Consider the following 18,747-nt stretch of genomic DNA (forward strand, 5'->3'; position numbering starts at 1 on the left):
TTCTGGAATCATTGGAGCTAAATATTGGCAACTTTTTTCATCAAAGGTAAGTGAATTATTTGCCCTGAACTTCCAATAATAAACAGAGTAATAAGAAAATGTATGTTTGCCAGATTTTATATATAACTTATTGTAGAAGTTTAATCTTTTTTTAGCTGATTGATTATCTCAGATCCACGCAGACTGAACTGAAATGTGTTCTAAATATTAGGTATAGCTACTTAATTATGAAAGAGAATTGGGAAACAATATCTTGAAGAAGTAGGAAAATATTTTATGGTGACTTTGAGAAGATTCATAGTGTTTTCATTCCCTTAAATCCCTCTTTTAGTGTTTGTATTTAGGTATATGACCCATATTGAATTAATTTTTGTATTTCATGTAAGGTAAGGATTGAGGTTCAATTTTTTTGCATATGAGTATCCAGTTATATAATTTACTGAAAGGATTCTTCTTCTCCCACCAGATTGTGTTGGTGCCTTTGACTGGATAAGTGAGGGTCTAGTTCTAGGCTCTACTCTGTTCCATTGGTCTATTTGTCTATCTACAAATGGTATCACATTATTTTAATTACAATAGCTGTATGGTAAATCATGAAATAGTGTAAATCCTCCAACTTTGTACTTATTGTTTAAGATTGCTATGGATATTCTAGGCCTTGTGCTTCTTCCTATAACTTTTAGAATCAACTTGTTGATTTCTACCCAGAAAGTCTGCTGGAATTATAATTGAGATTGCATTGACTCTACAGATCAATTTGGGGAGAATGACTATCTTAAAATTATCTAATATTCTAATCCATGAATATGATATACCTTCATTTATTTAGGTTACCTTTAATTTATATCAAAATGTTTTGCACCTTAGTGGGTTTTATTTTGTTTATTTGGCTTTTTAAGAATCAAGTATAGGGGTGCCTGGGTGGCGCAGTCGTTAGGCGTCTGCCTTCGGCTCAGGGTGTGATCCCAGCGTTCTGGGATTGAGCCCCACATCAGGCTCCTCTGCTGGAAGCCTGCTACTTCCTCTCCCACTCCCCCTGCTTGTGTTCGCTCTCTCGCTGGCTGTCTCTGTCTGTCAAATAAATAAATAAAATCTTAAAAAAAAAAAGAATCAAGTATAAAAGAGGTATCATATACTTGGAGTGGTCTATTATTAACCCTCATTTGGTTAAGGGTTTATTAAAAATTTTAGAGCTATCATTCAAATCAGCTTCCCATTTTACCAAAGAAATACCTGAATTGTGGTACATCATTGTAGGATATGTAGAGTGGTGGTTCTTCAACCTTTGTTTTCACCTTTCATGATCCCTTTGAGAAGCTGATGAGAGCCATATTCACAAACTCATACATGCCCCCAATTTTCCTATTATTTTAGAGTCTTCATAAGCCCTGTAAAATTCTTCACACACCATCCACACCAAGCTAAAACTCTAGATAAGGGATAAAATGCTACAATTAATTTCTGTATATTTATGAATACCCAAAAACAACATGCAAGTGAAAAATACTGCACTTTTTTTCTGCACTAAATTCTGCACTAAAACTTCTGAACTTAACCCAGTGCTTGATTGTTTAATGGATAGATTTGGACTTTATTTGCATAGTAATATGTTAGTTGCAAAATAATATTTGTAATTTCTCCACTTTTTCAGTACCCCAAAAGCTTTCAATTCTAGTTTAAAATCTCTGATCTAAAAGCCTCTCAGAAAAATGGTAGAATAAACCAACAATGCCCTTGAGTATACTGATAGTTACTACTGACAAAATCTACTAATCCAAGATCAGTGGTGATCATTAATGGTGGTGCAAACACTGGAAATCAGTTGTAATTTTTGGTCACCTATGAAACTTCTATCAGATATAACCAAGGTGTAAAGGGACAAATTACTCTTCTAATGTATTCTGGAAGAATAATTCCATAACCCAACTTAGTAAGCTAATCAATTACATGTATAATCACTAATCGTGATTAGTAAAGAATGTATAAAATTGTTTTTGTTTAAAAGAAAGAAGAACCAGGTTTTCTATAGGCAAGAAAGTGAGTTGCATTCTCAGTTTACAGAGTCTCACTTCAGGTATTTCCCAATTATTGGTAGCCTCTATCAATGGGAATTGAGGGAAAGGAAGAAAAATATTTGAGAACCACGAAGTTGAACACACCTCACTGTAAACTGATAAAAGTGAGGCACAAAACAGGAAGGACCTCTTCTAAGGGCACAACAAAGTAATGGCAGAATTGGGACTAAAATCCAGGTATCCTGATTCCCATACATGTGGTTTTCCTACACCACTGCCTTTCAAACACACTTAGAAATCAACACTTCCTTCCGATTTGTACAGCATTGCTTTCTCCTCTTTGGAGCCACCCCAGGCTTGGAGCCCACAAACAGATCTCCCAAAGAAAAACACAAATCCTTCCTTTATTATGGGGACTCTGATCTCTTTTTGGCACTGGCATTCTCCATAAGAGCTTCACACCATTTCTGGTATTTCTCTTCCCTTGTCTTCTTCCCTACCTCTTACCTCATGGGTTTGGTTTGTTTTTCTTTTCCTAGAGGTTATGAACATGCTGGAGAAACCATAAGATTTAGCAAAGAAAGTATGACACCTGGAGTCAAAGGACCAAAAATAGGCTCAAACTCCAACATTTCTGATTGTTTGATCTTGAACAAGTTATACAAATTTACTGAGTCTTAGTTCTATCAGCTGCAATAATGTATTAATAACCCCTGATACATTATTGGGAAATTCTTATGACATAATGATTATATTACTACATGGTAAATTCTAAATTATATTTTTCTAAAGTCATTGTGCCTTATATAGCTTTATTAGGTGCTGGAAAAACTGCCCATAGAGGGTGATTTTCTAATTTCCAGGGGCGTCAGTGACCAGAACAGAGATACAGTTGTCCAATTAAAAACAAAAACAAAAACATCCAGGGGCTCCTGGGTGGCAGCTCAGTCAGTTAAGCATCCAAGCCTTGGTTTAAGCTCAGATCATGATCTCAGGGTCTTGAGATCAAGCCCCACATCAGGCTCCGTGCTAAGTGGGGAGTCTGTTTGAGATTCTTTCCCCTCCCTCTCCCTCCCTCTGTGCCCTTACCCCTGCTCACATAATGCAGTCGCTCACTCTCTCCCTCTCTCTCTAAAAAAAAAATAAGAAGAAACATTCATTGAGTGCCCAGTGTATGCCATATATTCACTATTCTGGCCCTGGAAATAATTCTTTGGAAGCCTGTTAGAAATTTGTCATTGTGGAAGAGGAGAACTCAGCAGTGACTGTGGGTCAGAAGACTTGTGGCTGAACTAAATTGTGCTCTTCAGTAAGCTATTTCCTCCTCTGGGCTTCAGATCCCTCAGTCTTAAAGGGAAGAGATTGCATAAAATTATCCCTAAATTCCCTTCCAAATATAGCTTCCATTGCTTCTATGATCCCATGTATTCAGGCATGTTTATTTTAATTCTTCTGATATAACATTTCCTAGACTTAGAAATGACAGTCTGCATTTTTTCTTTGTAATTGCCTTTTCAAGAATAACTGCCATATATTACTTCCTAAGCACATGTACTAGAAAATCCTTATCATATAACATATGTATTGGCATATTTATAGCTGTACTTATTTTAGACATGGATAATGAGGAGAATGAAATTCTTGCCTTATCCTTTTCCATAAGTCCAGCTAATAGTCATTATGAAATGAGACCATACACTAATGGGTTGTTTTTAGCATTGATGGGATCAGTGGGATTTTCTGGCTGTACCTGAAAGCCCCTTTAACCAGGTATTCCATAATCACAAGACCACATATCATTATACTAAATAAAAATGTTTCTGTATTCAAACTCATTATAAGATGCTAAAAAAATGTATATGAAGCCACGGGAATAGAATTAGTGGTTTTCTATTTTTGTGTACTATGTCAAATCAGACTTGACACACAAGGAATGCCACACAGTTGTGTTAACACTTTAAACTAACAGAATGGTGTCTGATAGGAGTCTAGTGCTTTTGGAGGAGCCAGACTGCTGTGCAACAGGCACTCAGCAAATAGAAGAGACTCCAGTCCTTATGCTTTTTGCACTCAGGTTACTTCTGCTGTGACAAAATGCATTACACCAAGGACCAGCGCCATGGTCACTATTACCTCCTCTTCCATGTTGCTCGAGATCTAAATAAAAGATGTCTGTCATGTGCTGTAAGATGTGGCAGGAGACCAGAACTTATGTCCATGTCCCACGACTGCTCTACCCTGCTCCTTTCAAGGCATTTAATGGCATTTCTTTTCTTACTCAAAAGTGGAGACTAAGCAACCAAATTCCTCAGCGTCGTGCATCAAATCCCTAAACTTCTGCCTGTCCTCCCTTCAACTCTGAGGATGATTTCCTTCTCTTTCAAAGGCCCATCTCTCCACATAGGTATTTAATTTTATTGCTGCACACACTTTTCAGACTTTGCTCCCTTCTTTTAGCAAATATTCAGTTTTCCCTCGCCACTGGCTCCTTCCTGTTGGTTTTCTCCTCTAACACCAGCCCTCTCACATCTCACATCTTTGGTTTCCTCTGTTACCTCACCATTTACTCCTCAGTCTCCAAAACCGTGGCTCTACCCATGCTACTTTCCTGAAACAACTCGTTCCAAAATTACCAGCATTGTTGCTGGTTCTCAATCTGTACTCTTGAGTTCTCTGAATGATTTAAGAGTGCTGACTGACCTTGACTTCAGGATTTCCAAGACTTGGCGCAGCTTTTTCTTTATTGCTGTTCTTCTAGTTTTTTGCTCTTCCCTCACTGGTTCCTCTCTTGCCTCTAATGGTGAATTAGAGGGATTTCTTGAGGTTTGACCAACTCACTGATGTGACAGCTTCAATATCTAAAATCCCAAATTACTGAGTTCAGAAAAATATTTGTAATTGCTTTCTGAGCATCTGTATCTGGATGCCCACCCAGCCAGATCCTCCTGACATGACCCCTATTTCATATTATCTGTTTTTTTCTAAAACCAGGTTCTCCTCCTTATATATCTGCTAACAAGAATCATCATCCTCCAAGTCAATAGGAATAAACTTGTAAGCAGTTTTGACTCCACATCTCTTTTGTTCTGAGAGCCAATCTATTGCTTCTGCTCTGCTCTATCTCAGCTATGTCCATTTCCAAACCATTTCCATCATCTAAATTAACATCCTCACTATCTGTCACTTCCTGGCCAATTTCCTATCTCAATTATTCTTGTTCTCATCACTGCCGTCTGATTCTTCCTACAGTGCATGTCAGATCATATCAGTCCTACAGGAAAAAAAAATGTCTCCACAGTCCCCATAAAATATCACATTTTCATTCTTCTGTCTGTAATCTGAAACCTTCTGTATGTCAACCAAAACAACTTTCCCACATCATCACCCATTTCCTTCCTCTACAAAGCCTAAACTTTCATAAAACAACTTACCTGTTTCTCTAAACACATTCAGGGCATTTCAAACTCAAGTATGACCCAAATATATGACCCAAATAGATCATATTAATACTAAAAAACTATTTGCTATTTATCTGAAATTCATATTTAACTGGGCGTCCTGTACTTTATCTGGCAACCTTAGAGTCCTGCTGAAATGCTCTCGCTTCTCTGTCCCCAAACCCTCATTCCTCTTTCCTCAGTCTACCACTGTCTCCCATCTTACTCCTTTTTCTTAAAAACCTTTCTGAAATTCTACTTTCTCCATGAGGGCTTTCACAATCTTTTTAACCAGATAAAAACTCTCTCTGATTTGATACCTTACTTTGCTTTAATCTCATGTAGGCCCATGAGATTTGTAACACTCTTTTGATGTTATATCTTTCTGTGTCTTAGGGTTATTTTCCTGTGATATAAACAAGATTGTATATTTGCTGAAAATGTGAACTGTATTTCCTTAACCTTTGATCCCCTCTCTCAAACCAGATAAATGTTTGAAAAATTGAAATGAAAATTTGTAGGATGCAGTCACCTGACTCACAATCGTTGTCAGCTGCAACATTTCCTATATCTAAATGATGGCTCTTAACCAAAGAGCAATTATCACTATTAATGACCAGATGTGTTCTGCCTCTTGTCCAAACATGATCCAGCTGGCTGCAAACACTGATTCTCTCCAAGGCCTGACCCTGTGGATGCTGAAAGACGGTGTTTATCTTTCCTGAAAATGGCAGGCATGGAACAACTGAATTCTGGGGACATATTTAGTGGAATACTTAACCTTCTTAAAACTGCCCTTCCTTTTGCCCTTCTACCAAAGGTGGTAAGCTTGGGGCCAGGTGGTTTTGAGGAGCTATGTGAGAATGGGGAGTGGAATGAATAGTGAAAATTCACTTGGCCAAATACTGGCTCAGATTGGACCTTCTAAGTATGTTGAGTGTTACGTGGGCTTGTGTGCACATATCATAAGCACATACAGAATAAATAATAAATATCACAGCATTTAATATTGATGGCAATTATATCAAGGAATTTAGCCAATACCAAATTATATAAATAATTGAATCTATACTATGCATGAGGGCTATACTAATATCCAAGTACATAAATGTGCTAACCAATACTCAACTATATAAAGACTATGCTAAGTGTACTACCACTATTGTGATATTTGATCTTTACCATAACACTATGAATTATGTACTATTATTATGTTATTTACCAACACTAAGAGAATCTAATAGTAACTTTTCTGGCCTCATCATTTATTGTCAAGGTCAAACAGGTCAAATGGGTACACACTTTTCATTTGACTAATAAAATATCTAAAATCTCTTTTTACTCTAAATGTTCACTGTCCCTTTATTTCCCTCCTTGTAAATTATTTTTTAAAAACATGTTATTTTTTGTGATTACATCCCCTTGTAAATGTGTTTCTCTTTGCCCTCTATTTGAGGCTTGATCAGATTAGCTATTTTGTTGGGCTCTCACAAGACTGCTTCATAAGTCATATTGTCCACTTATAACAGGAGACACAAAATGCCTGCCTGTCTCTGTTTGTGATGTGAAGATTAATGAGCAGATTTAGCCTTTGATGACTTGATCTATCCATTATAATATCCTGTTAATTTTTATGTAATTGTATTAGTTTGCTGAACAAAGTAACAAAGTACCACAAAATGGGTGCCAACAGAAATTTATAGTCTTCCAGTTCTGGAGTCAGCAAAGTTGTTTCCTCTTGAGGGCTATGAGGGAAGGATCAGTTCTAGGCCTCTCTCCTTAGCATGACTGGCTTCTCCCTGTGTCTCTTCATATCACCTTCTTTCTGTGTGTATCTCTGTGTCCTCTTTTTAAAAGGACACTGGTCATATTGGATCAGGCCTCCCCTAATGACCTCACTTTAAATTGATTACCTCCATAAAGACTCTACCTCCAAATAAGGTCACGCTCTGAGGTAATGGGACAGGCTGGTGATGGGTATTAAGGAGGGCACGTATTGCATGGTGCACTGCGTGTTATACGCAAGTAATGAATCATGGAACTTTACATAAAAAACTAGGGATGTACTGTATGGTGACTAACATAATATAATAAAAAAATATTAAAAAAAAAGAAATTGCAAAATGGTGATATTCTATCATTCCCTCTTTATTTATGAACTAGATTATTCTCCAGGCAAGAGCTTTCCCTCATCAACTATTTGGTAATCCTGAAATAAAGTTATTGTAGTGAAGGAGGCATAAATGCTTGTTTCCCTTTATTTAGCAGTTTTCAAAATAGCTAGTTGTTTCCCTAGAGTCTCCCAAATGTGACCACTGAGGTTTGGTGTTTTGTTGGTTTTCTTGTGTGTGTGTGTTCTTGTGAAGTCACAGGTTGAAACAGGTATGCCCTGTTCTAGTCCACTGCAGCTGCTATTACTTTGGATCCTGACGTTGTCTTGTCTTTGGCCACTGGCAACCCCTTTAAGTTGGCTCCTGAGTTGTTTCAACATGACCTTGGTAGTCACTGACACCTCCCTTATCTTCTGATACATCAATTTACACATTGTCTGTCCCAGAAGTAGAGGAAAGACATCACAAGTTCGTATTGATATTTCTGATTCAAATTTAAAATTACGGGGCTTTTATTCAACTTCTTTGATTTTATGTTTGTTTCTTTCATCTTCTTTAAAAATATTGATTCCTAATGTATTAATGTGATTAGTTTATCCTGTTATATATATATATATATATATATATGCATACATATATGTATATATATGTTTTTAAATAAAATTACCAACATTATTGTTACTAATGATGGGATTACCAAAAACAGGTTAAGATTTCCTCACATGATTTTGCCTTTAGGGCATATCCTGTTCAGGACATAGAGTAGAATTACTGGCGTTTTTGTTGTTGTTGTTGTTTTTAAAGATTTTATTTACTTATTTGACAGAGAGAGAGTGATGGAGCCCGGGGGGGGGGGGGGGAGCAGCAGGCAGGGGGAGAGGGAGAAGCAGGCTCCCTGCTGAGGGGAGAGCCCAATGTGGGACTTGATCCCAGGACCCTGAGATCATGACCTGAGCCGAAGGCAGACACTTAACCAACTGAGCCACCCAGACACCCTAGAATTACTGTTTTTAAAGTTAGATTTTATTTTATTTATTTATTTATTTATTTATTTATTTATTTATGATTTTATTTATTTATTTGACAGAGATAGAGACAGCCAGCGAGAGAGGGAACACAAGCAGCGGGAGTGGGAGAGGAAGAAGCAGGCTCATAGTGGAGGAGCCTGATGTGGGGCTCGATCCCAGAACGCGGGGATCACGCCCTGAGCCGAAGGCAGACACTTAACCGCTGTGCCACCCAGGCGCCCCTTAAAGTTACATTTTAAATTTCAGTGCCTAACTATATGGTTAAGCCGCCACTTAAAGAAGTACATTTTGGTTTGGATTTTTAAATTTTGATTTGATTCTATTTCATAATTATATAAAACATTTACATAGTTCTAAAGTCAAACAATGAAACAAAAGAAGTCTTACTTCCACTGTGGTCCCGATTCTCCCATTTTCTTCCCCCGTAGCATTTTAATCTGCTTTAAGATTTTTTTCTAGTGTAACAGACAAGCACACATAGTCACCACGTTGGCTGGAAGGTAGCACAGTATACCCACTACTCTTTATCTTGGGAAGCAATTTTGCAAAGCCATCATAATGTTAAAAGCAGATTTTAATCCAACTTTCCTCATTTCAGCCTACATTCTTAGCCCCTGCACAGAGAAGCTTTTCTCTGTGCTGTTTAAACTTGTCTTTCCCTGCAGATTATTGCTGGGAAGACAGTCACCTATGTCTGATGCTTTCATTGCTCACCATTATAGAAATGAAAATAATTGGAGAGAGTACACAGCATAAATGGGAATAGCTCTGCCAAGTGCGTGAGCTTTATAAAATGTACATAACTTTGTCGGGTTTTTTAACACATGCAAATGACTCCAAATTCCAAAGAGAAGCTTCTAAATTTCAGGTTCCAGAAATGAATCTAATGTTAACCAGAAACCTGTGGCCTGAGAGGGATTTTGAGAACTCCCCCCTACCGTACTTGCTTACCTAGCTTGACTCTGAATCGATTTTTTGATGTTCTTGACAGTGCCTGACCATAGGTTGTGCATGAGAATAAAATCAATGACTACATTTATTGAATATAAAAGAAAAACAGAGTTTCCCACTATTCCTTGGGGGATCATCTCATCTTGCCTTGGTCGTCATGATAAAGCAAAGTAAAAAGTAAAGGCAATTATTTTGATAATACTGATCCAGAAAAAAAAAAAACCACTATTGATTTTTAAAGCAGTCTGGGGTCCTAAATGTTTCATATTAGTTCTCTACATTGATTGTACATCATGAAAAAATTACTTCTCTCTCCTACGGACGGTGTATAGAAGCAGTTATGATTACATTCAGGAGTCCTGGGCAGATCACACAGGGCTTCCTATAAGATATACTGGGCAAAGATATTGTTGAGTTGATTGTAGAGAATAAATATGTGGGCTGATGCAGTGTTTGCAGAGGAAGGCTGGCTGATATTGACAAATGCATCCTGTTAAGAGAAAGAAACTTCTTACTTCAAATGGAAGAGAGAAAAAGCAGGCCATGCATAAAGAATAGGTAGCTCACTCTATGAGGAAGAATGCCTGGAGACTCTTCACAATTCCCACCAAAGAGCATAGTATTGCTATTCCCCTCACACTGTAGCTGACTTGTATTTTAGAGTTTCATCAGTGGCATACAGCTATTTGAAATGTTCTCCAGTGAAAGAGCTGCTATTTTTGCTTTTCAAAGTTCTTCTTTTTCTTTTTATTGTTCTTTATTAATCTATCTAAATACGAAAAACTTTTTATGATTAAATATTTGTCAGAGTCTCCTTTTAGATAAATATGGTATTGTGACTAACTCAAGTACTAAAAGACCACTTTAAATAATTATGCAATTACTATAACTATTCTGTGGTCATGTGATCTGTGGATATGTTGTTATGATTAAACTTCCTTAATTAAATTAATGAAGATTAAGTAAAAACGGTGAACATAAATTATCTTTAAAAAAGCACATCTGAATTTACTATTTCTAAATACTATAAAGCAAGTACCAGGATACAAGGAAGATTTTCTTTTCATATTGATAGCCAATTGAACCATCCATATTGATAGAAAAAAACTTTCTTTTCCCAATGCTGTATTTTATCAATGGTCTCATTAACCAAGTGTTCATAATATACACTTTGTCGGCTTAGTTGTTTAGTATTGAAATGCAGCTCTCTCTTGATAACATAAATATTGGTGTCTGGCAACTTAAGTCCTCCAAATTCACTATCTTCTTAAATGAGTGACTTGGTTATACTTGGCTACCTGAATTTTCGTATTAATAAAACTATCTGCTGAGATTAAAAAAAAAAAAAGAACTACATCTCCTGAATTCTTATTCTTAACCTTGATTGAGTCTCTCATGGAATAATACCAAATCTGAACTCTCAGGAAAGAAGAAAAGAAAGAGAAAAATATGTAAGAAGGAGAAAGAAGGAAAGATGGAGAGATGCAAGGCAGGCAGGAGGAAAGGCAAGAAGGCAGAGAGGCATGGAGAGAGGGAGGAATAGGGGGAGGGAGGGAGGGAGAAAGGAAGGAAGGAAACAAAAAAGGAAAGGAAAACCAAATATCTTAAACCTGTGTCATATTTTTTAGATACTAGTTATAATATGACAAACACCCATTCCAAGAAGATGTATTAGGTTGTGACAACCATTGGTGAAATTTTAAAAGTAATCTTCTCCAGGACCCTCAGGTGATCCCATTAAACCATCATTTCCAGCTTCAGTATTTTAGTACCACTTCCGTGATTTTTGCCACAACTGCATATCATCCAAAATTATTGACTTGTTTTTTGCTTATATATGTGTGCATATATATTTTTTTAAAGGAAACTTTTATTACCTCCGTATGCGGAAAACATTACTTTAAAAAATAGACATTAAAATGCATCTAAGCTAGGAATTTTATTACAATATAAAAATGCTTAACCACATTCTACCTATGATCATCTTTCCTTATTGATAGAATTACGATAAGAATATTACTTATCTTGTGGGGTCTGACTAAGTTTAAGTAAGTTAATACTTAAACTTACTTGTTGTAAGTAAATACTTAAACTTACTTGTTGTAAGTAAATACTTAAACTTAAACTTGTTGTAAAGGACTTACAACATTCTCTGATACATAGTAAAGGCCTGATGAGCACTGACTTACCTTGTTTAAAACTTGTGGTATATGTACACGTAGATAACAAACACATGCTGTAGACATAATAATGATCATCATCGAAATAAAGGCCTAAATTTTCTTTACTAATCTTTTCAGGCACCAAGTGAAAGCTAGCCTCTCTTTCAGTGTCTGTGTCTCAGATTAAGAAATGGCCACCCATCGGGGCACCTGGGTGGCTCAGTCGTTAAGCATCTGCCTTTGGCTCAGGGCCTGATCCCAGGGTCCTGGGATCGAGCCCCACAGCAGGCTCCTCCACTGGGAGCCTGCTTCTTCCTCTCCCACTCCCCCTGCCTGTGTTCCCTCTCTCGCTGGCTGTCTCTCTCTCTGTCAAATAGATAAATAAAATCTTTAAAAAAAAAAAAAAAAAGAAAAGAGGTGGCCACCCCAGAAACCACCGGCTGGCTATACTGCAATTCAGCTTCTCATTTTGAATACCAAAGGGAAACCAGAGTATGTTTCTCAAACCTAAAATTCCACCTTGGTTTGTCTATTACGAGTAATACTAAGCCTGATATGTCATTTCTTATATTTAAGTATTATGATATTATAACTTTCCAGTTGTGGAGCGACCAATGTAACATGATGCTTATGGATTATGCAGCATTCCATACCGTTATAAAAGCAGTGGTCTATTCTAGACCAGTTCGGAAATGTCATGGAGAATTTCTGGAAGTAGCCATATGCCATTAAACTATAATAGAAAACATTTTGTTTAAGGCTAGCTCTCCTAGAAAAATATTAACTTATTTTTTATACCAACATAAGTGATCTCACTGGTGTTGATAGCACCTATTTGCAGTAAACCTAATATTGCTCAATTACATCTAAAAGAAGTAATAGAACAATGAATGCATTATTTACTAGAATTAATGCCTCATCCTTCAGAGTGTCAAACCACAAAACACATTTTGGGGAAAAAATGTTTTCCTACATAGCCACTTTTCCCTTCTCTTTGGAAATAGTGAGTACTGTTAATCCAATAAAGCATGTTTTGTTCTTTCCAGGACATAAAAGTTATATTAAAGAAGTAGCTCTTTGTCCAATGAATTGATGCTCGCTTTTCTATATCTTTTAGGATAACTTTAGGTTTACCTCTCCTAAACCTCGTTTGCTTCTTTTTAATAAAGACAGGGATAGAGCTATGGGGCAAAGGCACCTATAATGAGAGCACAAAGAGCTGCAGCCCATAGAGCTTCCTGATCCATTTCCTTCTAATTGCAAAGCAGTGGTAGACACTTCAATAACAATGACAATAAATAATGTAAATACAGTTTTTATTTTTTATTAAATCCTCACATTCTTACCCCTGTTTTTGGAAGAAAGTTGCTTAAAGCAGAATTCTTTGTTCTTCCTAAACATCAAAGGATTACTGAAGATGAAAAAATATATTGCTCTAGAATCCAAACAACTGATTGCTTTGAAAATCTGGGTCATTATGCTTTGATAACTAAAGAGAAATCCTAAAGATTCATGAGTGCCTCTTAAGGTGGCATGCCCATATATATGTAATGAATTTTTCTACCTGATTCTCAATTAAAGAATGGACAATAGCAGGAAAAAGGAACTTCAACTTTTCAAGAATATTTTATTCTCAAGCATGACAGTCTTAGGTTCTAGGGCCTGCCAGCATTTCAGCGTTCTGTGAAAATATTTGAAACATGAAAAGCAAAGCTTAATGGCTTCAAAATAGAAAACTGTGAGATCAAAATTTGAATTATTGATTAAATGCCTGCAGATGCAACATTACATCTGCAATCACTTGCAGATAAAAAAATCATAAAATTCAAAATTATAAAAGTTATTTTTAATATTATATTTGTTATATTTGCTCAGGAATGCCTTAAGCCAGGAGAATGCTCATAAAGACGAAAGTCAGGCTTGCTTTATTTTGAGGCTTTCTTTATTTTCTTTATTTCTTTATTTTTACCAGTGCTCTTACTTCTCTTCTCTTTCTATTCTATCCTGCAGCCCACCAGCAGATTTGTTTTAATAAAGCACCATTTCATCACACCATTCTCTTGCTGAGGAACCTATTGATTCCCAATTACCTACCACATCAAGTCAAAACTTTTCTCCAGACATTCATGACACTTCACAATTAGATCTACCCTTGTTACACAGCCTCATTTAAGATTTTGTCCAACCATGAAACCTTACACTGCAAGTGTGGGTTTCTTTTTACTTTCCTTAATTACTAGACTGATTCTTATTTCCTAGCCTCTGTCAGTGGTTCCCCTTCTTTTTAACTAATCAATGAAAAGTCTTTTCCTTTCTTTTACCAGTTCATTGCTCAGTTTCCAAGACCCAATTTAGAGATCACATCTTTCCCAAAATCTTCTACAGCTACCTTAAACCTCATAGGTCTCCCTCTCCATAGTTATATAGAACTTGGAACCACTTTCAAAGGTAGCACTTAATTATGAAATGTCTTCCCCAGTCAAATATTGTTTACTATGTTAGTCTCATCTCCCCAAACACTGTAGCATCTTTTGAGACTAGAGTCTATTTTTCATACTTCTTCTCCCACCATGCATACCACAGACATCACCTATTAAACAAATGGTGCACTTACCATTTTGCTTATTACTTTTAAGCCTCAGTCTTGCTCTTAACTATATCTCCCTGACTCTGGCTTTTGTGCAGTCAGATTTGCTAAATTTTAAGGAGAAGGCTAACTCATTTTATGAGAATAAAACTTACATGAAAGGGAACCCTTGAATGAAAATGGTTAATTCTAATGCTCACCATTCTGCTGTAGCTCATGGGTAGGAGGCTTCCTTCTAAGAGGGTAAAACATTTTAAGATATGAGGAAAATATACAGTGTTATGGATCATATCTCTTCTATTTTTACCAACCTATAAATACATGCACGAGTGGTTTCTCTTCAAAATAGCTCCCTCAGAGCCTATATGCTTATTCTCCAATGTATCTTTACAACTTCTCTTTAGGAATTTCATTCAAACCCTTGGCCACATGTTTAAATATTCAAGGTGTTGGCAAATTTTTACCTTGAAGGTGATTATTAGAAATAAATAAGAGTGGGGCGCCTGGGTGGCACAGCAGTTAAAGAGTCTGCCTTCGGCTCAGGGCGTGATCCCGGCGTTCAGGGATCAAGCCCCACATCAGGCTCCTCCGCTATGAGCCTGCTTCTTCCTCTCCCACTCCCCCTGCTTGTGTTCCCTCTCTCGCTGGCTGTCTCTATCTCTGTCAAATAAATAAATAAAATCTTAAAAAAAAAAAAGAAAGAAATAAGAGTGCAATTGCTGGATCATAAGGTAGTTATATATTTAACTTTTTTTTAAAGGGGGGAGCAGAGGGAGAGAGAATCCTAAGCAGGGTCCATGCCCCGGACTCAATCTCACAACCCTGAGAGCATGATCTGAGCCAAAATCAGGGGTGCTGAACTGACTGAGCCACCCAGGCCCGCCTCTATTTTTAACTTTTTGAGGAACCTCCATACTGTTTTCTAGAGTGGCTGTACCAGTTTGCATTCCCACCAACAGTGTAAAGGATTCCCCTTTCTCACACCTTCGCTAAGCTACTACTACTATGTATTTACCCAAAGGATACAAAAATACTAACTCAAAGGGTTACATGCACCCTGGCGTTTATAGCAGCATTATCAACAATAGTCAAATTATGGAAAGAGCCCAAGCATCCATCGACTGATGAATGGATAGAGAAGATATGGTATATAGATATAGTGGAATATTACTCAGGCATCAAAAAGAATGAAATCTGGCCATTTACAGTGATATGAATGAAGCTAGAGTGTATTATGCTAAGTGAAATAAGTCAGAGAAAGACAAATACCATATAATTTCACTCATGTGGAATTTAAGAAACAAAACAGATGAACTTAGAGGAAGGGGGAAAAAAAGAGAGGGAAGCAAACCATAAGAGACTCTTAACTATAGAGAACATACTGAGAGTTGGTGGAGGGAGATGGGTGAGGGGATGGGTTTAATGGATGATGGGTATTAAGAAGGACACTTGTGATGAGCATCGGGTGTTGTATGTAAGTGTGATGAATCACTAAATTCTACAACTGAAACTAAAATTATGTTGTGTGTTAATGGAATTTAAATAAAAACTTGGGAAAAAAGAAATAAATAAGAGTAGGAAATAGACTTATGAATAATATTGTGGGTCAAAAACTGGTTGCAACACACCCACACAATTTTTCCTCTGTAGTTCACTAAAAAACTATAAATGCATAGTCCAAATGAGAGTAGAAAAATGCTTTCAGCTGAGGAAGCACATAAATCAAATAATTTTATATCTCTTCAATGGGATCACTTTTAAGAGCCCAAACATATTTGTATTTATTGTACCTATTGCTTAGTTCAGATGGTCTAATATCTTAGTAGACCAGAGTCAGGTAGAAAAACCATCCAACTACTATCTGAGTTCCATCCTATCAAGTAAGGAGAGTCATATTCCAGCTGGAATTGTTAAAGCAAACATGTTTTAAGAATTATTGGAAACAAGATAGTTAACAAATTATAGGAGGGCAGTTAGTTATTCAAAGGACATTTAGTAAAATCAGTGCACTGATAGATTTGGTCATAGTTTGGATCTACGTTGTAAAAGAAATAAGGTAGTCAGTGATGACTCTAAGGTTTTTGAACTGAGGAACTGGAAGAACAGAGTTGGGGAAACTGTAGACAAAATACTTTTGGGGAGAACCTGAGCTCTGTTTGGGAGATATTATATTTGAAATGCCTGCAGATACACAAATGGAGAGGTTGATTGGCAGTCTGATGCAAAAGCTTGAGATCCAAGAGGGAGATCTGAATTCAGAATCATTAGTATACAGATGGTCTTTAGAGCCATGTAACTGGATGATATCACCAAGGGAATGAACATAGACTGAACAGAGAAGAGACTCCACATCGGAAGAAAGAAGATGTCCTCCAATATTTAGAGTTAGGAAAAGGGGGAAAATAGCAAAGGAAACTGAAAAGAACCAGCCAGTGAAAATAGAGGGAAGACAAGAGAGTGTGGTTTCCTTGAAGCCAAGTGAAAAGAGTGCTTCAGGGAGGTCCAAATAATCAATTGTGTCAAGTATTGCTGACCAGCAGAATTACATGAGGATTATTGATGACTTTGACATGATCCAACTGGGTGCAATGGTGGAGGAAACAGTCTAACTGGAATAGATTCAGGGAGGGAAGGAGGAGTGAAATTGTAAACAGTGGGCACATCAGTATGCGGTTGACAAAGATACAGTTGATAAGAGAATTTTCATAATTCAGGAGAGAATGAAGAGATACGGGTGCAATGTCCTTGAATAGTTAAGAAGGGATGGGATCTCCTGCCAAAGTGGAGGTTTAGCCTTAAATAAGAGCATGAGCAGTTCATTTATTGTAGTAGGAGAGAAAGCAGAGTTACAGGTACAAACTCAAATAGTAGGTCAATGTGGTGGTAGCATTTAATCATCACAATGACTTACGATGGGTATTCTCATTTTCTCCCATTTAAAATGAGGAAACTGAGGCATCAACAAATTTACAAATTTATTTAAGATCATATAGCTGGAAAGTGACTGAGCCGGAATTTGAAATCAAGCAATCTGATTTCCTGGCCTAAATGCTTAACCAGTATTCTAGTAGAAATACAGAGTTTAGCACAATGTCAGGTCTTGACTGGACTATTTTTCTGAGTCCTGGATTACATGTCTTGAGAACAATATTGACAGTCCAGAGAAACACAGCTGGTATGGCAAAGGACAGGGAACTCTGTCCCTATGCAGATAGTAAATCTCTAAAGAATCTCTGAAGATTAACACTCTTAGATCTTTTTATCTTTAGAGCCACAGATGAGATGCTAATGTAGTTGCTTGAGTTTCAAGAGAGAGAGCATGAGCTGGAGTGGGTGGGGGGTAGGGCAATGTGCAGAGGGAGAAGCAGACTCCCAACTGAGCAGGGAGCCCAACCAGGGCTCAGTCCCAGGACCCTGAGATCATGACTTGAGCCCAAGGCAGAAGCTTAGCTGACTGAGCCACCCAGGTTCTCCTTACTCCATGTTGCTTTTAACAGAAGATCAACATGTGAAGTTTTCAAGGAATATGTCCATTCCAGTTGTCTGATTTTGTGAGCCTAATGTGAAAAAGTGTACTATAAACATTTGTCCTACATTCAAAAATGAAATTATAATGCCTTCGTACTAGTATCTCTTGAGAGGTAGGTAGGCTGATGGAAAGGAAAGAACTTAAGCTTTAGAATCAGAAGAACAATCCCCACCATTTATTAGTTGCATGTCTCACTTACTCAATCTTGCTGAACCTCAGTTTCCTTATCTATTAAATATCTGTAGTGATATCCGTCTTTCTTTAAGGTTTTTATAAGAACTAATGTGTGTGAAATGAAAGGAAAAGCATTTCTTGCTTGTTTTTGCTTTCTCTTACCCTTTTCTCACACTGGCCTTTCTATTACTAGCAATGTTTAGACAGAGCTTGGATGGGTACAAATACATGTCAAAGGTGCAGCAAATAGGATTCCAGCCCTGAGTGTGAGGTTGATTAAGTGGATTATTAGGTGCATCGTAACTCCACATTGTTACAGAACTAACAGAAACATTAATCACAGAGATTAAAAGCATGGATGTTGGAGACAGACAGTCCTTGGATGCAATCATATAATTCTCCAGTATGTCAGCTATATGACCTTGGACATGTCAATTAACCTGTCTATGCAACAGTTTCTTTAATAGCGTCATCATAGTGCCAGTGGGATATGGTTGTTGAGGTAATTAAATGAGAAATGCGTCTAAAATGCATAGCAAAGTACCTGTCAGATAGTAAGCACTCAATAAATGGTAGCTATTCCTATTCTTAGGGACTGCTCTGTGGGTTAAGAGCCTATCTCTTTAAAGCGTTGTTCCACTTCTTGGGGAGGTGCCGTTGCATTCAGGATTAAATGGAAGGCTCTTTCATGACCCTTATAGAATCATTTGGATTACTTTTGATAATATCTGTTCCTAACCTTTTAGAATCTCT

General features: G+C 37.2%; 1 protein-coding gene across 2 annotated transcripts in view; it reads left to right on the plus strand.

Moving 5' to 3' along the window:
* The window catches only part of GABRB1 (gamma-aminobutyric acid type A receptor subunit beta1), a 359,647-nt gene that overhangs the window by 121,536 nt on the left and 219,364 nt on the right, over nucleotides 1–18,747 (plus strand). The window lies entirely within an intron of this gene.

Source organism: Ursus arctos, unplaced genomic scaffold (assembly GCF_023065955.2).
Source record: "Ursus arctos isolate Adak ecotype North America unplaced genomic scaffold, UrsArc2.0 scaffold_9, whole genome shotgun sequence".
NCBI lineage: Eukaryota > Metazoa > Chordata > Mammalia > Carnivora > Ursidae > Ursus > Ursus arctos.